Raw genomic sequence first — 19476 nt, 5'->3', positions numbered from 1 at the left:
TGAACATTTGGAGAGGCATTATTATATTAGGAACAGTCAGCATGGCTCTGTGAAAGGCAGGTCATGCCTTACGAACCTAATTGAATTTTTTGAGGATGTGACTAAACACATTGATGAAGGTAGAGCAGTAGATGTAGTGTATATGAATTTCAGCAAGGCACTTGACAAGGTACCCCATGCAAGGCTTATTGAGAAAGTAAGGATGCATGTGATTCAAGGGGAAAATGCTTTGTGGATCCAGAACTGGCTTGCCCACAGAAGGCAAAGTGTGGTTGTAGACGGGTCATATTCTGCATGGGGGTCGGGCACCAGTGGGGTGCCTCAGGGATCTGTTCTGGGAACCCTGCTCTTCATTTTTATAAATGGCCTGGATGAGGAAGTGTAGGGATGGGTCAGTAAGCTTGCTGATGACACAAAGGTTGGAGGTGTTGTCGATAGTGTGGAGGGCTGTCAGAGGTTACAGTGGGACATTGATAGGATGCAAAACTGGGCTGAGAAGTGGCAGATGGAGTTCAACCCAGATAAGTGTGAGGTGGTTCATTTTTGTAGGTCAAATATGATGGCAGAATATTGTATTAATGGTAAGACTCTTGACAGTGTGGAAGATCAGAGGGATCTTAGGGTTTGAGTCCATAGGACACTCAAAGCTGCTGTGTTGGTAAACTCTGTGGTTAAGACAGCATACGGTGCATTGGCCTTCATCAATTGTGGGATTAAGTTTAGGAAACGAGAGGTGACCTTTAGAGGTGTATAAGATTGTAAGAGGCACTGATAGTGTGGATAGTCAGAGGCTTTTTCCCAGGGTTGAAATGGCTAGCATGAGAGAGCACAGTTTTAAGGTGCTTGGAAAGAGGTATAGAGGAGATATCAGGGGTAAGTTCTTTATGCAGAAAGTGCTGAGTGTGTAGAATGGGCTGCCAGTGACAGTGGTGGAGGTGGTATATGGAGCTCATAAAAATAGAGGGCTATGGGTAACTCTAGGTAATTTCTTAGGTAAGGACATGTTAGGCACAGCTTTGTGGGCCCAAGGGCCTGTATTGTGCTGTAGGTTTTCTATGCTTTTATGTTTCTATAATTGTTGTAGATCTGTTACAAATGGACTCCAGTAACTTTTGCTGAAGAATTTGTTAAGAAAAATAATCACTTCTGGCTTAAGTGTTTATTGGACTTTTACTTGCTTCAGATTGAAATTTATTTATCACATGTACATTGAAACATATAGTGAATTGCACCGTCTGTGTTAACAACCGACACACCTAAGGATATGCAGGGGCAAGTGTTGCCATACATACCGATGGCAGCATAGCATGCCCAATGTGCTTGGCAGAACAATACATAACACAACAAAATGGAACACAAGTAATAAAACAACAATAACAAGATAAATCCCTTTCTTCTCTCCTACCCACCCACACACACAGACAGGTTAGGCATCTAGGCTATAGGCTTCCACCTTTGGTATCAACCCCAGGACTAGCTGACGATGGGACCCCACGGCTCAAACTTCAGGCCCACTGACTGACCAGTCCTCGTGTCTCCTGCTCATACCCGAAATCCACGGATGTCCTTTGTCTCAATGTCCACATTGCTGGCCTTCGAAACTGAAGCAGGAGGTCTGAACTTGGGATGTCATCTGTCCTGTGTCCCAATAGTTTTATCATATACCACAAGCAGGGTTAAGTCCAGCTACTACTAACTCTACCTGCAGGCTGCAGAGTAGTTACATTGGAGCCCAGGGCCTGCTGTTTCCCACCCTGTGTGTTTGATATGTCAATATCCATTGAGAGCAGCTTGCTTGTGTCCGTCTCTTCAGCCGCATCCTGGCGACTGTTAGGCAAGCATTAATTTCCTGAAATGACTGTTTGGTTAAAGCTTTTGGAATAGATCAATGGATTTCACAAGAAGGAGTCAAGCCATTGCTTTCAATTACAAACATACCTCGGTGCTGTTTACAAGGTATGTTTGTTTGGCTGTTGTATCTGTGTGAGAGAATGCCAGTTTGTGAGCTGTGAAGTCTGACCTATATGTCAATTTGCAAAATACTTGATTTTAATTCCTTTTGTTCTGAATTATCCATCACTTTCTGAATCAGGCTGAAACCATCAGAGAGATAAAGCTAATCAGTATTTTATAGTTTAATAGTCTTTCATATCCTGTAAGAAGTGTTGCTATTATGGGAATTTACTGTCTCCTTCTTAGGCAGCTCCTTGGGACCGAGTATAATGGGCTTCCATTCCTATTTTGTGGGTTCTGAGCTGACTGATATGGACTATGTGAGGTCTGTAGACATTTGAAGGATGGGACAATGAGTACCTGATACAGCAGTAGGGATAGTTTGTAAGATGATGCTCTACTTTGGCTGTGCTATGGCTATTATTCTATAGGCTTACTGAGTATGCCCACAGGAAAATGAATCTCAAGGTTACATATGTTGACATATATATGCATTGGTGCATCACAGTAGCATACTGGTTAGCACAATGCTTTACAGTACCAGTGAACCGGGTTAAATTCCCGCCGTTGCCTGTAAGGGGTTTGTACTTTCTCCCCATGACCGTGTGGGTTTCCTCCAGGTGCTTCAGTTTCCTCCCATAGTCCAAAGATGTCGGTAGGTTAACTGGTCACTGAAAATTATCCCAGGATTAGGCTAGGATTTGATCAGGGGATTGTTGGGGGTGCAGCACCAAGGGCTTGAAAGGCCTATTCTGGGCTGCATCTTAAAAAATAATAACTTAATAAATATATGTACTTTGATAATTAGTTCATTTTGAACTTTACTCGGGCTTCTGGGTGCTCTCAGTGCAAGGAGTCAATGCTCTCAGTTTCTTCTCCACCAGAGATTTAGATGGGGCATTACATTCTTTCTAGGAGGGTTTGAGCATTTTCTTGAATCCCTCTTTGCTTGCCTGGAAGTTTCTTCCCGTGAGATTAGAATGCTGCTTGGTGTCAGAATCAGAATCAGAATCAGAATCATGTTTATTGTTACAGACAGCAGTTGTGAAATGTGTTGTTTATGTGGCAGCAGTACAGTACAGGCATAACAAATTATTATAAATTACAATTGGAAACTAAATAAATAGTTTAAGAAGGCATTGCTGAAGGCAAGCAACAACTTTTTGGCAGCTAACCAAACAAGAAATACAATTAAATACTGTATTAATAACACCTTTTCTGTAAAATCATGGTAAATGATCACTGTAAACGATAAAGAGGCAAGTGGAGGCGAGGCTGAGTTGAGGGCCAAAGCGTGCGGGTGCAAGGCAAAGTTTGGGTTAAGTCAAAGCATATTCGAGATGAAGTTGGGGTGAGAGGAGAGGAGCAAAGTCAGAGCAGCGGAGAGGCAGATTTGGGCCTGTCCAGCTGAACTGAAAGCGAGGTTTGGTCGATCTAAGCACTGAGCTGATTTGGAAAGGTCAGGTCTGGGCCGAACCGTGGTGGGAGAAGGGGAGGGTCCAGGCCCAGAGAGTGTATTGATGTGACAGGGCCCAGATCTTATAGCGAGGAATGACCCAATGTTTGGAGGTTGACTCTGTGGTGAGGAAGGCAAATGCAATGTTGCCATTCATTTCAAGAGGACTAGAATATAAAAGCAAGGATGTAATGTTGAGATTTTATGAAGCATCAGTGAGCCTTCTCTTAGAGAATTGTGAGCAGTTTTGGGCCCCTTATTTTGGAAAGGCTGAGCTGAAGCAGGAGAGGGTTCAAAGGTGCTTCATGAAAATGATTCCAGGATTAGCATATGAAGAGCATTTGATGGTTCTGGACCTATACTCAGTAGAATTCAGAAGAATGAAGGGTGGTCTCATTGAAACCTATTGAATGGTGAAAGGCCTTGACAGAGTGGATGTGAAGAGGATGATTCCTATGGTGGGAGAGTGGACACAGCCTCAGAATGGAACAGGGATGAGGAATAATTTCTTTAGCTGGAGAGTGGTGAATCTGCACAATTCTTTGCCACAGGCAGCTGTGTAGGCCAAGTCTTTATGGATATTTAAGGCAGAGACTGTTAGATTCTTGACTGGTCAGGAAATGAAAGGATACGGGGAAAGGGCAGGAGAGTGGGGCTGAGAGGGATATTGGTTCATCCATGATGGAATGGTGGAGCAGACTCGATGGGCCAAATGGCCTAATTCTGCTCCTATATCTTATGGTCTAATAGGCATGTGCTCTCTATTCAGTTGGAGTGTCTGCAAGATTGGTGAGAATTATAAATGAAGCAAATATTATGCAAATACTATGAGAATGCAATTATAAAATGCTTCTTCTTCAATAGGAGTTTGCAAAGACTCGGCATGACATCTAAAACTTTGAGAAACTTCTATAGATATGTAGTGGAGAGTATATCAATTGGCTGTATCACAGCCTGGTATGGAAACACCAATGCCCTTGAACAGAAAATCCTACAAAAAGTAGTAGATATGGCTTAGTTCGTCATGAATAAAGCCCTCCCAACTGTTGAGCATGTCTACATGGAAAACTGTTGCAGGAAAGCAGCATCCATCAACAGGGACCCTCACCATCCAGAACATGCTCTTTTCTTGCTGCTGCCATTAGGAAGAAGGTACAGGACTCTCAAACCACCAGGTTCAGAAACAGTTGCTACCTCTCAACCATCAGTCTCTTGAACCAAAGGGGATAACTTCACTCAAGGTCACTTGCTGCATCATTGCAAATCTCACACACAGAAATGAGACCATCTGAACTGATGCTCCACAACCTGCTGAGCTCCTCCAGTGCTTTGTGTTTTGCTCCAGATCCCAGCATATGGAAGTGGGGTATTGAGGTAATAACAGAAGGGTATAAACAAATTGCAAGTAAGAGATAAAGTCGGAAGAGTAAGTTCTTTTGGTTGAGAAATGTGAGAGAAATAGCACAAGGTTCTGACGATCACTGCCTTACCATTACTCTTTCACAATATTTATTTATGTATATTTTTATTGTAACCTACAGTATTTATTAAATGTCTTGTACAATATCACTGCTACAAAACCACAAATTTCATGGCATTTATCAGTGATAATAAACCTGATTTTGAATTGTCATGAAGTGACACAGTAAATGAAGTCTCTGCCCGAAACGTCAACAGCACTTCTTCCTATAGATGCTGCCTGGCCTGCTGCGTTCCACCAGCATTTTACGTGTGTTGCTTGAATTTCCAGCATCTGCAGATTTCCTCGTGTAAGTGGATTTAATGTTAGCAAGATTAGTTCCTTTGCAAAGATCAGAGAGACTTGAGAAAATCTATGAATATATCAAATCTGTAAGTAATGTAAACATTGCAAAACCAAAGTATACTTCATCTTACAAAAAGAAAGTATAAAGTATATTGAATGTACAACATTTGAGGAATGCCCAGCAGAGAGGACTTGGTGAGCAAACAAATTCAAATTCAAGATTTTTTCGAGGATCATTGGATACTGGCATGGATCCAGAAGACTGGAACATCTGCAAATTTATTAAAGAGTGGCAGCAGAAAGGAAATTATAGTCCAGTTAGCTTGACCTCAGTGGTTGGAAGGATGTTGGAGTCAATTTTTAAGCGTATGGTTATGGAGTACTTGGTGACACAGTACAAGGTAGGACAAAGTCAGCATGGTTTCCTTAAGAGAAAATCTTGCTTGATGAACCTCTTGGAATTCTTTGAGGTGTTTACAAGTAGGATAGACAAAGGGGATGCGGAGGATGTTGTATATTTGAAATTTTGGAAGGCCTTTAACAAGGTGCCGCACATGAGGCTGCTTACCAAGTTAAGAGCCCATGTTATTACAGGAAAGTTACTGACATGGTTAGAGCATTGGCTGATTTGTAAGAGGCAGTGTGTAGATATAAAAGGATCCTTTACTGGCTGGCTGCCAGTGGCTAGAGGTGTTCCGCAGAGGCTGCTGTTTGGATGACTTCTTTTTATGCTGTATATAAATTATTTGAATGATGGAATAGATGGCTTTGTTGCCAAGTTTGCAGATGATACAAAGATTGGTGGAGGGGCAGGTAGTGTTGAGGAAACAGGAAAACTGGAGAGGGACTTACACAGATTAGGAGATTGGACAAGAAAGTGACAAATGAAATACGATGTTGGAAAATGCATGGTTACGCACTTTGGTAGAAGAAATAAATGTGCATACTATTTTCTAAACAAGGAGGAATTCTAAAAATCTGAGAATCATTGGGAATCCTTGTGCAGAACATCCTAAAGGCTAACTTGCAGGTTTAGTCAGAGGTGAGGAAGGCAAATGCAATGCTAGCATTCATTTCAAGAGGTCTAGAGCGGAGATGTGATGCTGAGGCTTTATAAGGCACTGGGTTGGCCTCACCTTGAGTATTATGAAAAGTTTTTGGGCTCCTTATCTAAGAAAAGATGTGTTGGCATTGCAGAGGTTTCAGAGGAGGTTCACAAGGATGATTCCGGAATGAAAGCGTTATCACATGAGGAACTTTTGATGTTTCTGGGTCTGTACTCACTGGAATTTAGAAGGATGAGGGAAGATCTCATTGAAACCTTTTGAAGGTTGAAAGGCCTAGACAGAGTAGATGTGGAAAGGATGTTTTCCCATGGTGGGAGTGTCTAGGACAAGAGGGCACAGCCCCAGGATAGAGGGCCATCCATTTAAAGCAGCGATACGGAGAAATTTCTTTAGCCAGAGGGTGGTGAATTTGTGGAATTTATCACCACAGGCAGCTGTGGAGGCCAGGTGGTTGGGTATCTTTAAGGTGGAGTTTGATAGGTTCTTGATTGGCCATGACATCAAAGGTTATGGGGAGAAGGCAGGAGAGTGGTGCTGAAGAGGGGAGAAAAAGATCAGCCATGATAGAAAGGCAGAGCAGACTCAATGGGCCAAATGGCCTAATTCTACTCCTATGGTCAAATGTTTTGCATTGTTTTGCACTGTTAGTGTAGGAAAGGCATGAATACAGCACAATCCCCTGCAAGGATTGGATTTACTTGATCCTCTGGAGTACTTCTGTTAATCACACTTCCAGATTTATTCATTAGCATGGTGATTAAATTACTGGACTAACTTCCAAAGGCCTGGTTTATTGATCCAGTGGCATCTCATCATGGCAGCTGAGGGAGTTAACATAGAACATAGAATAGTACAGCACATTACAGGCCCTTCGGCCCACAATGTTGTGCCGACCCTCAAACCCTGCCTCCCATATAACCCCCCACCTTAAATTCTTCCATATACCCGTCTAGTAGTCTCTTAAACTTCACTAGTGTGTCTGCCTCCACCACTGACTCAGGCAGTGCATTCCACGCACCAACCACTCTCTGAGTGAAAAACCTTCCTCTAATATCCCCCTTGAACTTCCCTCCCCTTACCTTAAAGCCATGTCCTCTTGTACTGAGCAGTGGTGCCCTGGGGAAGAGGCGCTGGCTGTCCACTCTATCTATTCCTCTTAATATCTTGTACACCTCTATCATGTCTCCTCTCATCCTCCTTCTCTCCAAAGTGTAAAGCCCTAGCTCCCTTAATCTCTGATCATAATGCATACTCTCTAAACCAGGCAGCATCCTGGTAAATCTCCTCTGTACCCTTTCCGATGCTTCCACATCCTTCCTATAGTGAGGTGACCAGAAATGGACTCAGTACTCCAAGTGTGGCCTAACCAGAGTTTTATAGAGCTGCATCATTACCCCACAACTCTTAAACTTTATCCCTCGACTTATGAAAGCTAACATCCCATGAGCTTTCTTAACTACTCTATCTACCTGTGAGGCAACTTTCAGGGATCCGTGGACATGTACCCCCAGATCCCTCTGTTCCTCTACACTACCAAGTATCCTGCCATTTCACTAATTATATAAATCTGGGATAAAAAGGCAGCAACAATAAAAACAACCATGAAACTAGTGGATTATTGTGAAAACTTATCTAGATCACTGATATTAATTAAGGATGGAAATGTGCCAACCTTATCTGGTCTGGTGTTTATGTGACTTCCGATTTACCAATATAGTTGATATTAACTGTGCTTTCATATATCCCAACAAACCAATCAGTTCACGGCTAATTTAAGATAAATAAGAAATACCTATCCATCACCATTCAGATTCAGAATTCATTTATTTATCACAGTGGTTCCCAACCACCGGGCCGCGAGGAAACAATATGATTTGGCGGTGTGAAACGATATGAGCCATCTGCATCTTTCCTCATTCCCTGTCACGCTCACTGTTGAACTTGAACACACGCGAAGTCATTACCCACGTGAGGTCATCAGTCGCTTAAATGCAATGAAACCCTCACGCCAGGGATCACTGGTTGGCTTTGGGTAACCGGCCGCCTCATGCGGCCAGCGAGAAGTGCCACTGATACTGGCCTGGAGCATGGACAGATGGGTGCCACCTCTAAACCTGTTTAGCACACCGAATGTTCATGGGGAACCCAGTGCTAAAATATTCGCAGAAAACCTAATTTGGGCTCAGAGTTTCATAAGAAGTGGAGCAGCTACCTCGCTGCGATCTACTGGAAGTTATCCCTCGAGCCAAACTTTTGTCAGCTGCTCTCTCTGGACTGCGATCGCCGCGGCCCCGGCACGGGGACCTCCGGCCCTTACCTGGTCCTCTCACTGGTGCAATGATTTTATATGTTCATATGAGGAAAATGTGTACTGTGTGTTTAATATCCAAATGTTACTTAAAATGTCATGTTGCTATTGACTTATAAGTGAGTTATAATTGACTTATCACTATATTCATGTGAGGAAAATATGCGCTGTGTGTTTAATATTAAATTCGTTAGATAAACCCTTTTAGAAACAAAATTGAGTGTATTATCCACTTATAAATGAGTCATAGTTGACTTATCATCTATATTCCAGTTGTGATTAACACACCCCTCCCCCCCACCCCGGGTCGACCAGTCCGCAAGAATATTGTCAATATTAAACTGGTCCGCGGTGCTAAGAAGGTTGGTGACCCCTGAATTATCACATGTAGATCGAAACATACAGTGAAATGCATTGTTTGCATTAATGGCCAACAAAAGATAGCAATGTGATGGAGGTAACCTGTGAGCGTCACCACGGAATCCGGAGTCAATGTAGCATGGCTACATCGCAGAATGACACAGAACACAACAAAACAACAACAGCAAAGAAAGCCCTATTACTGTCTCCCACTCACTCACCCATACATATACGCAGTTCTTCAAACTCAGGACAGGCTGTCTTCGGCTGACTGTGGGCTTGTCGATCCTTAGACATTTTATCCTAGAGAATTTGCAGACCCAGGCTTCTGCAGTGTTCTGATCAATCTTCAGGCTTCAATCTTCAGTATTGACTCCAAGGACTTGGCAGTGATGATAAATGAAGACCTGGATGAGGTCCCTGAACACTAGGCCTTGAACGCCAGACTTGCCAATGATGGGATCCTGAACACTAGGCCTCAAACTCTGGTCTTGCCGACTTATGTACCTCATGGGTCACCAGCCCTCGTGCCTCCAGTTCGCACAGAACACCAAACCTGGAACCCGTCGCTGACTCACAATCAGTCCACGTCCAACATCCAGCATCCCCAATCACAGACGTCCCATACCTATATCACTGGCCTTTGAATACAGAGTGGAAGACTAAATTTTGGCCTGATCTCTGCATCATATCAAAGATGCAAGGATATTGGGTTGAAGAATTGGTTTCCACTTTAGCCTTTGTTTGCGGTTTACTGCCAAAAAGCCTGCAGCATCTTCTGTAATGGTAATCTGAAAGCACTAATTTAAAAGGGGACCATCTATAGCATAGAACTTGTTCCAGCATCTTGAACAAGGTAGAGATGACTGCTGGCGGTTATTGGTCTTCAGCAGGAGTTGGTGTTCAGACTGCTTCTTTTCATGTTATGTGTCAACTATTTGGATGATGGAATTGATGGCTTGTTGCCAAGTCTGTAGATGCTACAAAAACAGGTGTAAGGGCTGGTCGTCTTTAAGAAGCAGCAAGTCTGCAGAAGGACTTGAACAGACTCAAAAACTTCTATAGATGTACCGTGGAGAGCATTCTGACAGACTGCATCACTGTCTGCTGGAAGGGGGTGGGGGAGGATCGAAAGAAGCTGCAGATGGTTGTAAATTTAGTCAGCTCCATCTTGGGTACTAGCCTACAAAGTATCCAGAACATCTTCGAGGAACAGTGTCTCAGAAAGGCAGTGTCCATTATGAAAGACCTCCAGCACCCAAGGCATGCCCTTTTCTCACTGTTACCATCAGGTAGGAGGTACAGAAGCCTGAAGACACACACTCAGCGATTCAGGAACAGCTTCTTCCCTTCTGCCATCCGATTCCTAAATGGACTTTGAAGCTTTGGATATTACCTCACTTTTTAAATATATATTATGTCTGTTTTTGTACAATTTTAATCTATTCAATATATGTATACTGTAATTGATTTACATATTTATTTATTCTTTTTATTTTTTCTTCTTCTATATTATGTATTGCATTGAACTGCTGCTGCTAAGTTGACAAATTTCACAGCACATTTGGGTGATAATAAACCTGATTCTGATTGGGAGAATGGACAAAGGAGTGTCAGATGGAACTTAAGTAGGAAAGTGAATAGTTATGCATTTTGGTGGAAGAAATAAAGGCATAGACTATTTTCTAAATGGATGAAAATTCAATTATCAATGGTGCAAAGGAACTTGGGGGTCCTCATGCAGGCTTCCCTAAAGGTTAACTTGCAGGTTGAGTTAGTGTGAAGGAAGGCAAATGTTAACATTCATTTTCAGAGGACTTGAATGTAACAGCAAGGGTGAAGGCATTGGTCAGACAGCACTAGGAGTATATATAATAAGCAGATTTCTTATCTAAGAAACTGATGCGCTGACTTTGGAGAATGTCCAGAGGAGGTTCATGAGAATGAAAGGGTTAACATATGATGAACACTTGATGGCTCTGGGCCTGTACTCGCTGAGCTTGGAAGAATGCGGGGCCATCTCATTGAAACCTATTGGATATTGGAAGGCCGAGATAGAGTAGATGTGGAGAGGGTGTTTCCTGTAGTGGGGGAGTCCAGAATCCAAGGGCACAGTCTCAGACTGGAGGGATATCTATTTAGAACAGAAATGTGGAGGAATTTCATTAGCCAGAGGGTAGTAAATCTGTGGAATTCATTGCCGTAGATGGCTGTGGAAGCCTAATCACTGGGTATCTTTAAGGTGGAGATTGATAGATTCTTGATTAGTCAGAGAATCAAAGGTTATGGGGAAAAGCAGGAGAAGACTGAGAAGGATAATAAAGCAGCCATGATTAAATGGCAGATCAGACTCGATGGGCAGAATAGCCTAATTCTTCTTCTGTGTCTTATAATTATCATTGGAAAAGTGCAGATCCTTTTTGAAGTCCCCTGTCTTGACAATCCAGCCACATGCAGGTCTACAGGTACCCTGTGCTCAAAAGATCAGGAAAGTTTTCAAATTCAGAAAGGTAAATAATGAAAGATAAAGTTTTGGAATTGTTCTCACTGCTATTATTTTGGTTATAAATATTATTAAATTGTTTCTTAACTTAATAAGTCCAAAATAGTTATTTTTTTTTTCAAATCACATCATAAAGTTACTCAGAAACAGGGCCTTTGCCTCACTATTTCCATGCCAACCACTGAGAACCCATCTGTATTATTACCATTTATTAGCACCTAGTCTATTGTCTTCTGTACCTTAGTGATTCAAGTGGTCATAGAACAATAGAGTCAAAAAGTAAAACAGCATGGAAACAAGCCATTTGGTCCAAATTTTCCATGCTGAATATGGTGCCCCTTAAACTAATCTCATCTGTCTTCATTTGGCCCAGATCCCTCTGAACCTCTCCTATCCATGTACTCATCCAAATACCCAGATGTTGTTATTGCACCTTCCTCAACCTTCCTCTGACAGCCCATTTCATTTGCATAGCTTCCTCTGCATGAAGAAGTTACCCCTTGGGTCACTTTTTATCTTCCATTTCTCACCCTAAACCTTTACATTTTACTTCCCATTTTCTGGGGAAAAATAATTATTCACTCACCCTACCTATACCTGTAATGATTTTATATACCTCTACGAGGGCATTATCAGTTTCCGACGCTCCAGTGAATAAAGTTCTACCCTAGCCAATCTTTTGCTATAACTCAGGCCCTCATATCCTGACCCTCATATGCCTTCGTAAGTCTTCTCTGCTCACTTTCCAGTTTAAAGACATCATTCCCCCAACGGGGCAACCAAAACCATACACAATACTCCTGGGGCAGAATCAACAATGTCTTGTACAACTTTGACATAACATCCCAATTCCTATACTTAGTGGGTTAATTGATGAAGGCCTGGGTGGCAAGCAACTGCTCCATGGCCAGTCCATAGCTCAGCTGCAAAGCGAAGAGGGTTAGGGTAGGAACTAGTGGCCCCATCCTGTAAAAACCCAGTGCTACAGAAATGCCAACAGAAGCTTCCAAGACCTCACCCCGAGGTCTAGACTAGAAGATATATCAACCTGGACTTGAAAGAATGGCCCAGGCCAGAGGACTCTGATGAGCTCAAGAAGATGAAGAGACTGACAAACTACCCTGTCTACCTGTGATGGTGCGTTTAGTGAACTTTATACTTGTACTGCTTCTATTTCACAATATTATGCTATTAAGTATAATACTTCCCTTGGCTTGAATCCCCAAAATACTCACAATTATCTGACCTGAAAGCCATTTGCCAATCCTTGGTTCACATACATTACTGTTCAAGATCCCCTAGTAATTTTTAATAACTGTCTGCACTCTCTATGATCTAGTTTAGCATCAAAGCAAGCTTATTAAGTATGCATTGTAAATTTAAATCCATATTATTTCAATAAATAACAAATGAAGTTTCCAGTACTGACCGCTGTGCCAATCACTAGTCACCTCTGGATACTTCTTAAAAGTTGCGAAAATCTCTGACTCCATCTCAGGTATTGAATTTCAAATTCCAGTACCCTGTAGGTGAAAGCTATTGTCTTTGGATCCCCTCTGATCCTCTTATCCCTTAACATGATGAGGCTCAAATCTATGCTATAGGGAGCATTAACACTACAGATTGCCACAAGAATACACCTTCAGCTGAACTAGTGGCTGAAACTGTGCAAGTACCTTGTGGGAAAGCTGATCAAAGGTCACTGTGAGGACCATGTCACTGTAAGGTTTCACTGCTGTCAAAGCGTCAGCAAGATGTGACAGATTGCAAGTGGAGTGATTGATTACAATGGAACTGCACGGACATCTGTCTGAGCATTTTGACCATCACCACCACTGAGGATGCTGCCACCAACATTCACATCACACCATATATGAGCAGGATGTCCTACAAACAGATCTTTGTTGACTGAAGTTGAATTCCAAAAAATATATAGTTTAGAAGAGGAAGTGGTAATATCTGATTTTTAAATGAAATTGCACTTCAAGTTAATTTAGTATGAATGTACCCATTTTATTTTTGTTAAGTTTAGACATACAGCTTGGTAACAGGCCTTTCTGGTCCAACAAGCCTGAGCTGCCTAATTATACTTGTGTGATCAATTAACCTACTAACATGTACAGTAAGTCTTTGGAACAAGGGAGGAAACTCGAACACTCGGAGGAAACCCAAGCAGTGATGGGCAGAATGTACAAACTCCTTACAGACATTGGTGGAATTGAGCCCTGGTCGCTGGTGTTGCAATAGCATTATGTTAACCACTACACTCATGTGCCACCTTAATTCTGGTGCGACTCCTACCCACCTGAAAATGGAGTGGGGAAGTTGAGGGAAAGATTTGCCCTGGTGCAGTAGCTATTCCTTTGGCATCTCCGCTGAATGTAATGACATTATCCATGCCTGCCTTAATGAACAGCAAAGGGGACAGTAACGTGTAACTTCTTTTATAATGTCGAGTGAAATGAGAAGAACTTGCGTCAAATTAGCTGCAATATGCCAATCAAAGAATCCCCACGATCACATCAATAAGCAAGCCACAAACGTCATAATCACCAGTGATCCTCTCAGTGGTTTTTACTGTCCTCTGTAGGGTCTTTCAGTCTGATGCCTTACAGCTTCCATCCCACACAATAATGCAGCCAGGGAGGATACTCTCTATAGTGCTCCTACACAAACTTGCTAGAACTGTGGTGGTGAACCTTCTACACCTCATTCTCTTCAGAAAGTGTAGACACTGCTGTGCTGTCTTGTCTAATGAGGAGGTGTTGTGGGTCCACGTTAGATCATCCATTATGGGCACGTCAAGGAACTCCGTGCTCTTCACGCTCTCCAAGGCATTGATGTGCTAAGGAAGTGGTCTATCTGCACCTTCCTGAAGTCCACAATCATCCCTTTTGCCTTGACCACGTTGAGACTCAGACTGTTGTTCTCACACCATTTGACAAGACTCTCAACCTCATCGCTGAATGCAGATAAGACCAAATACTGTTGAGTTGTCCACAAACTTGAGAATGCGGTTTAAGCTGGATCTGGCAGAGCAGTCACGTATCAGAAGCAGCAGGCTGAGCACACGCCTCAGGGAGGAGGTAATGTTGCCGCACCAGTGCTCAGTGTGATGGAGCTTGAGATGTTGCTGCCAATTCAGACTGACCTGGGTCTTTCCATAAAAAAAATCCAATATCCAGTTGGATAGAGGGGTACTGAGTCCAAATGAGGACAATTTATCCAGCAGCCTTTGAGGGATGATCATGTTAAATGCTGAGCTGAAGTCAATAAACAAGAACCTGGCATATAAGCCATCATTTACCAGGTGGGACAGGATGGTGTGAAAATGTTGAAGAAAGGCTGAACCAAAGGAAAAGGAGGAAGGGTAAATAATGCAGTCACTGCAATAGTGAGATGGGATATTAGTTCAGAAAATGAAGATATGGAAATTCCTTGTAGATTTATGAAGTACCAAGGGACAGAAGACAACAGCAGAAGTTGTCTACAAGTCTTCAATTTTATATATTTCTTACTGCAATTTATAGTAATTTTTATGTATTGCACTGTACTGCTGCCACAAAACAATGAATTTCATAGAATATGTCAGTGATAATAGACTCGATTCTGATTCTAAGTTAAAAAGCACTGGATCCTTGAGTAGCCATGATGCCTGGTAGGAGATGAATCTCAAGGTTGTTTAATGGTTACATACTTTGATAATAAATGTACTTTAAACATTGAAAATAGCCACAAAAGAAGAGGCTATGGATAATTAAGAAAACTGCAGAAGCTGAAAATGTGAAATAACAATCTACTGGAAAAAATCACCAGGTCAAGCCAGCATGTGTGAAAAATTCTGGTGAAGGGTCTTTGAGCTGAAGGTCCGTCAGTTTTTCTTTGCAAAGATGTTGGTCTGACCTGGTGACTATTTCCAGCAGATTATGGTGTTTTTTTTAATGTTCATATTGTCTTAGAGCCAAAGAGTCAGACAGCACAGAAATGGACCTTTCACCCCCACCATATCCAAACCAGTGATAGTATTTATTTAAGCTAATCTGCATTTGGCCCAATGCTTTTCATGCTCTGGCAATTGAAGTACTTGTCAAAATCAGGGGTTCCCAACCTTTTTTATGCCTTGGACCCCTGCCATTAACAGAGAGGTCCATGGACTCCGGGTATGGGACCCCTGATCTAGATGCTTTATAAACATTGTGAGGGTACCAGCTTTCACCAGCTCCTCAGGTAGCAAATTTCACGTTCCTACACTCCCGGTGTCTCAAAGTTGCCCCTCAGAATCCCTCTACATTTCTTACCACTCACCATATTCCAATGCCCTCTTGTTTTAACCACCCATACTGTAGGAAAAAGATTATTATTATTCATCCTATGTGGCCTCTTTATAACTTTGGATAGCTCATTAAGGTATCAGCTCTCCTAGTATTGTACAGTAAGAAAGGATCAGTAAACTGTTTTGTCATTTAGTATCAATTTAGGTAGTATAACTCGACATGACAGAATTTTTTATTCCAATTAAAAGTAAAGTGACTTAATCCAAAAATTAGGATTAAAACGTCAACCATTGCTCTTCCTCCGCAGTTAGTCCTTGACCTGAGATCCTCCAGAATCAGAATCAGTATCAGGTTTAATATCATCGCCATATGTTGTGGAATTTGTTAACTTTATGGCAGCAGTACAATGCAGTACATAATAATAGATAAAAACTGAATTACAGTAATTATATATATATATAGTAGTTAAATTAAGTAAGTAGAGCAAAAAAATAGAAGTAAAAATGAGGTTTTTGTCATGGATTCAATGCCCATTCAGAAATCAATGGCAGAATGGAAGAAGCTATTCCTGATTTGTTGAATGTGTGCCTTCAGGCTCTTGTACCTCCTTCCTGATGTTAGCAATGAGAAGGGGGCATGTCCTGGGTAATGGGGGGGGAGGTACTTAATAATGGGCGCTGCCTTTTTGAGGCACCGCTCCTTGTAGACGTCCTGGATACAATGGAGGTTGGTGCCTATGATGGAGCTGACTAGTTCACTTCGGGTTACTTTGATCCTGTGCAGTAGCCTGCCCCCCACTTCCCCCCATACTAGACAGTGATGCAGCCAGCTAGAATGCTCTACACAGTACATCTGCAGTTTTAGGTGACATACCAAAGCTCCTCAAACTCCTAATGAAATATAGCTTCTGCATTGCCTTCTTTGTAGTTGCATTGATATCTTAGGTCTAGGCTATATCCTCAGAGATATTGACACCTGGGAACTTGAAACTGCTCGCTCTTTCCTCTTCTGATCCCTCTAAAAGGACTGATGTGTATTCTCTTTTCTTACCCTTTCTGAAGTCCACAATCAGTTCTTTGGTCTTATTGATGTCGAGTGCAAGGTTGTTGCTGTGACACCACTCAACCAGCTGGTATACCTTGCTTCTGTATGCCCTCTGAGTTTCCGCCAAGAGTGATTGTATCATCAGCAAGTTTATAGAAGGCATTTGAGCTGTGCCCAGCCACACAGTTATGGGTATAGAGAGAGTAGAGCAGTGGGCTAAGCATGTATCCCTGAGCTGTGCCAGTGTTGGTTGTCAGAGAGGTGGAGATGTTATTTCTAATTTGCACAGACTGTGGTCTTCTTGTTAGGAAGTCGAGGATCCAGTTGCAGAGGGAGCTACAGAGGCCTATGTTCTGGAGCCATTTATTTTCCATTATTTATTTATACTCAGTTTACCTAGTGAGTCTGGTCGCCTCACTACAGGAAGGATGTGGAAATGGTAGAAAGGGTTCAGAGGAGATTTACAAGGATGTTGCCTGGATTGGGGAGAATGCCTTATGAGAATAGGTTGAGTCGCCTTTTCTCCTTGGAGTGATGGAGGATGAGAGGTGACCTGATAAAGGTGATGAGAGGCATTGATCATGTGGATAGTCAGAAGCTTCTTCCCAGGGCTGAAATGGCTAACACAAGAGGGCATAGTTTTAATGTGCTTGGAAGTAGGTACAAGAGGAGATGTCAGGGGTAGGTTTTTTACGCAGAGAGTGGTGAGTGCGTGGAATGGGCTGCCAGTGGTGGTGGTGGAGGCCGAAACGATAGGGTCTTTTAAGAGATTCCTGGATAGGTAGATGGAGCTTAGAAACATAGAGGGCTATGGGTAAGCCGAGGTAGTTCTAAGGTAAGGACATGTTTGGCACAGCTTTTGTGGGCTGAAGGGCCTGTATTGTGCTGTTGGTTTTCTATGTTTCTATGCTTACTGCTCTTCACACTCATTGGATGATCTGGTTTTGCTCCTTATCAATCAGCAATTACCTGCTCCTAGTACTTTGTAATGTCCCATCAGAGAGAGATGACTCACATTTTATTCCTGCTCAGGAAACATAGTTCAAAAAGCAATCTGTTGGAGAAACGCAACTTGCCCAGACCATCTGTCTGTGGAGATTGATGCAGGGTCTCCATCTGAAATGTTGACCATCCCTCTGCCTCCACAGATAATGCCTGAGGCATCAAATATTTCCAGCAGTTCATTCGTTGCTTCAGATTCCAGCATTTTCAGTCTCTTGTGTCTTGTTTGGCTATATTCATGCACAGTTGAATGATAATTAAACTTGCTTTTGATGACCCGACAACCACAGAGCTCCTCCATGGTGGATTCTGAAGCGTCACTACCATCCCCGAGAAGACTTGTCTGCTTTAATCCATCCCAGTAGTCCACTCCTTCTTCTGAACTTTAGATCTCTGGTTCAGAAACCTCAGTTAGGTAAAACCTGCTCCCTGTATTTAGCCTGTCAAGCCCCGTAAGAAGTTATAAAATTTCAGTGATATCTCATATTTTGCTAATCTATAGAATGGGCGAGACCATGTTGTAGCTTGTGGAGCTGCTGCGTCACAGATCCAGAACCCCAGCGCTGTTCGTGTGCAGTTTGTACATCCTCCCTGCGACTAGATCCGCTTCTTTATGGCTCTCCCAGTTCCTTCCACATCCCACAGATGTCTCGGTTGGTAGGTTAATTGGCTTATGCAAATTGCCCTTAATGTGCAGAAGAGTGGTACAGTCAGAGGACGGATGGTGGGAAAGTGGGGAGATTAAAAGGGAATTAGTGTCAAGTTTGTCTGGATGGCTGTTGTGTACTCTGTGGGCCAAAAGGCCTGTTGCTGTGCCGAGTGCCACCTTAACTCCATGAATCTAGTCCAGGGGTTCCCAACCTGGAGTCCACAGACCCCTCTGTTAATAGTAAGAGTGCTTAACATAAAAGAAGTTGGAAACCCCTGATCTAGTCTCTCTCCTCAGTTGACGAAGTGTGCATTCCAGGACCCAATCAAGTGAATTTTTACCACATTCCTTCCATAGAAAGTATACCTTTTACCACCTCTCTAAGCCTGATGGTTGCAGGGTAATAACTGTTCCTGAACCTGGTGGCGTGGGACCTAAGGCTCCTTTACCTCCTTCTCGATGGCAGCAGTGAGAAGAGAACATGGCCTGGATGGTGAGGGTCCTTGATGATAGATGCCGCTTTCTCGTGGCAGTGCCCCTTGTAGATGTGTTCAATGATAGCGAGGGCTTTACCTGTGATTAACTGAGTTGTTTGTACCAGTTTTGCAGGCTTTTCTGTTCATGGGCATTGGTGCTTCCATTCCAGTCCAGGATGCAACCAAATGTTGCTTTTTAAGTCATCCACAGTTGATTTTAGCTCAACCAGTACCTCAACATTCTCCTTTGCAACGACACCATCAGCATCTTCTTCCTTAGTAAATACTGATACATACTGCTTATTTATTAGGTCAACCACACACACTATCCCTGTTTTCATTAGTTCATTTTCTGCTGACCCTTTTTCTTGTTTGCATGGCTACAGAATGTTTATGGATTCTTTTTCATGTTTGCTGCCAATATTTCCTCATGCTCTTTCTTAGCCATCAATTTTCCAAATTTTAATTTCCCCTCTGAACTTCCTACATCCTGTTATCTCTTTCTTCTGCTTGATTTCACTTTCTTTCCCTCTGGATCATCCAAGGAGTTCTGCTTTTAATTTCCCTACCCACTTCCCTCATGGGAATGTACTTAGACAAGAGCTCAAGCATCTCCACT

At 42.5% G+C, this 19476-nt stretch overlaps 1 protein-coding gene across 1 annotated transcript in view; it reads left to right on the top strand.

Annotated features, from left to right (window-relative positions):
* The first annotated feature begins 1892 nt into the window (after positions 1 to 1892).
* LOC132394975 (uncharacterized) overlaps positions 1893 to 19476 on the top strand; it is a 32057-nt gene continuing 14473 nt past the window's right edge. The window contains exon 1 of the mRNA XM_059971314.1: positions 1893 to 1956. The gene's annotated coding sequence lies outside the window, so the exon portion shown is untranslated. The remainder of the gene's footprint in view (positions 1957 to 19476) is intronic.

The sequence above is a fragment of the Hypanus sabinus genome, chromosome 6 (assembly GCF_030144855.1).
Source record: "Hypanus sabinus isolate sHypSab1 chromosome 6, sHypSab1.hap1, whole genome shotgun sequence".
In the NCBI taxonomy this organism is placed as follows: Eukaryota; Metazoa; Chordata; class Chondrichthyes; order Myliobatiformes; family Dasyatidae; genus Hypanus; species Hypanus sabinus.
Note: the sequence above shows the minus strand (reverse complement) of the source record. Positions and strands in the feature narration are given on the sequence as shown.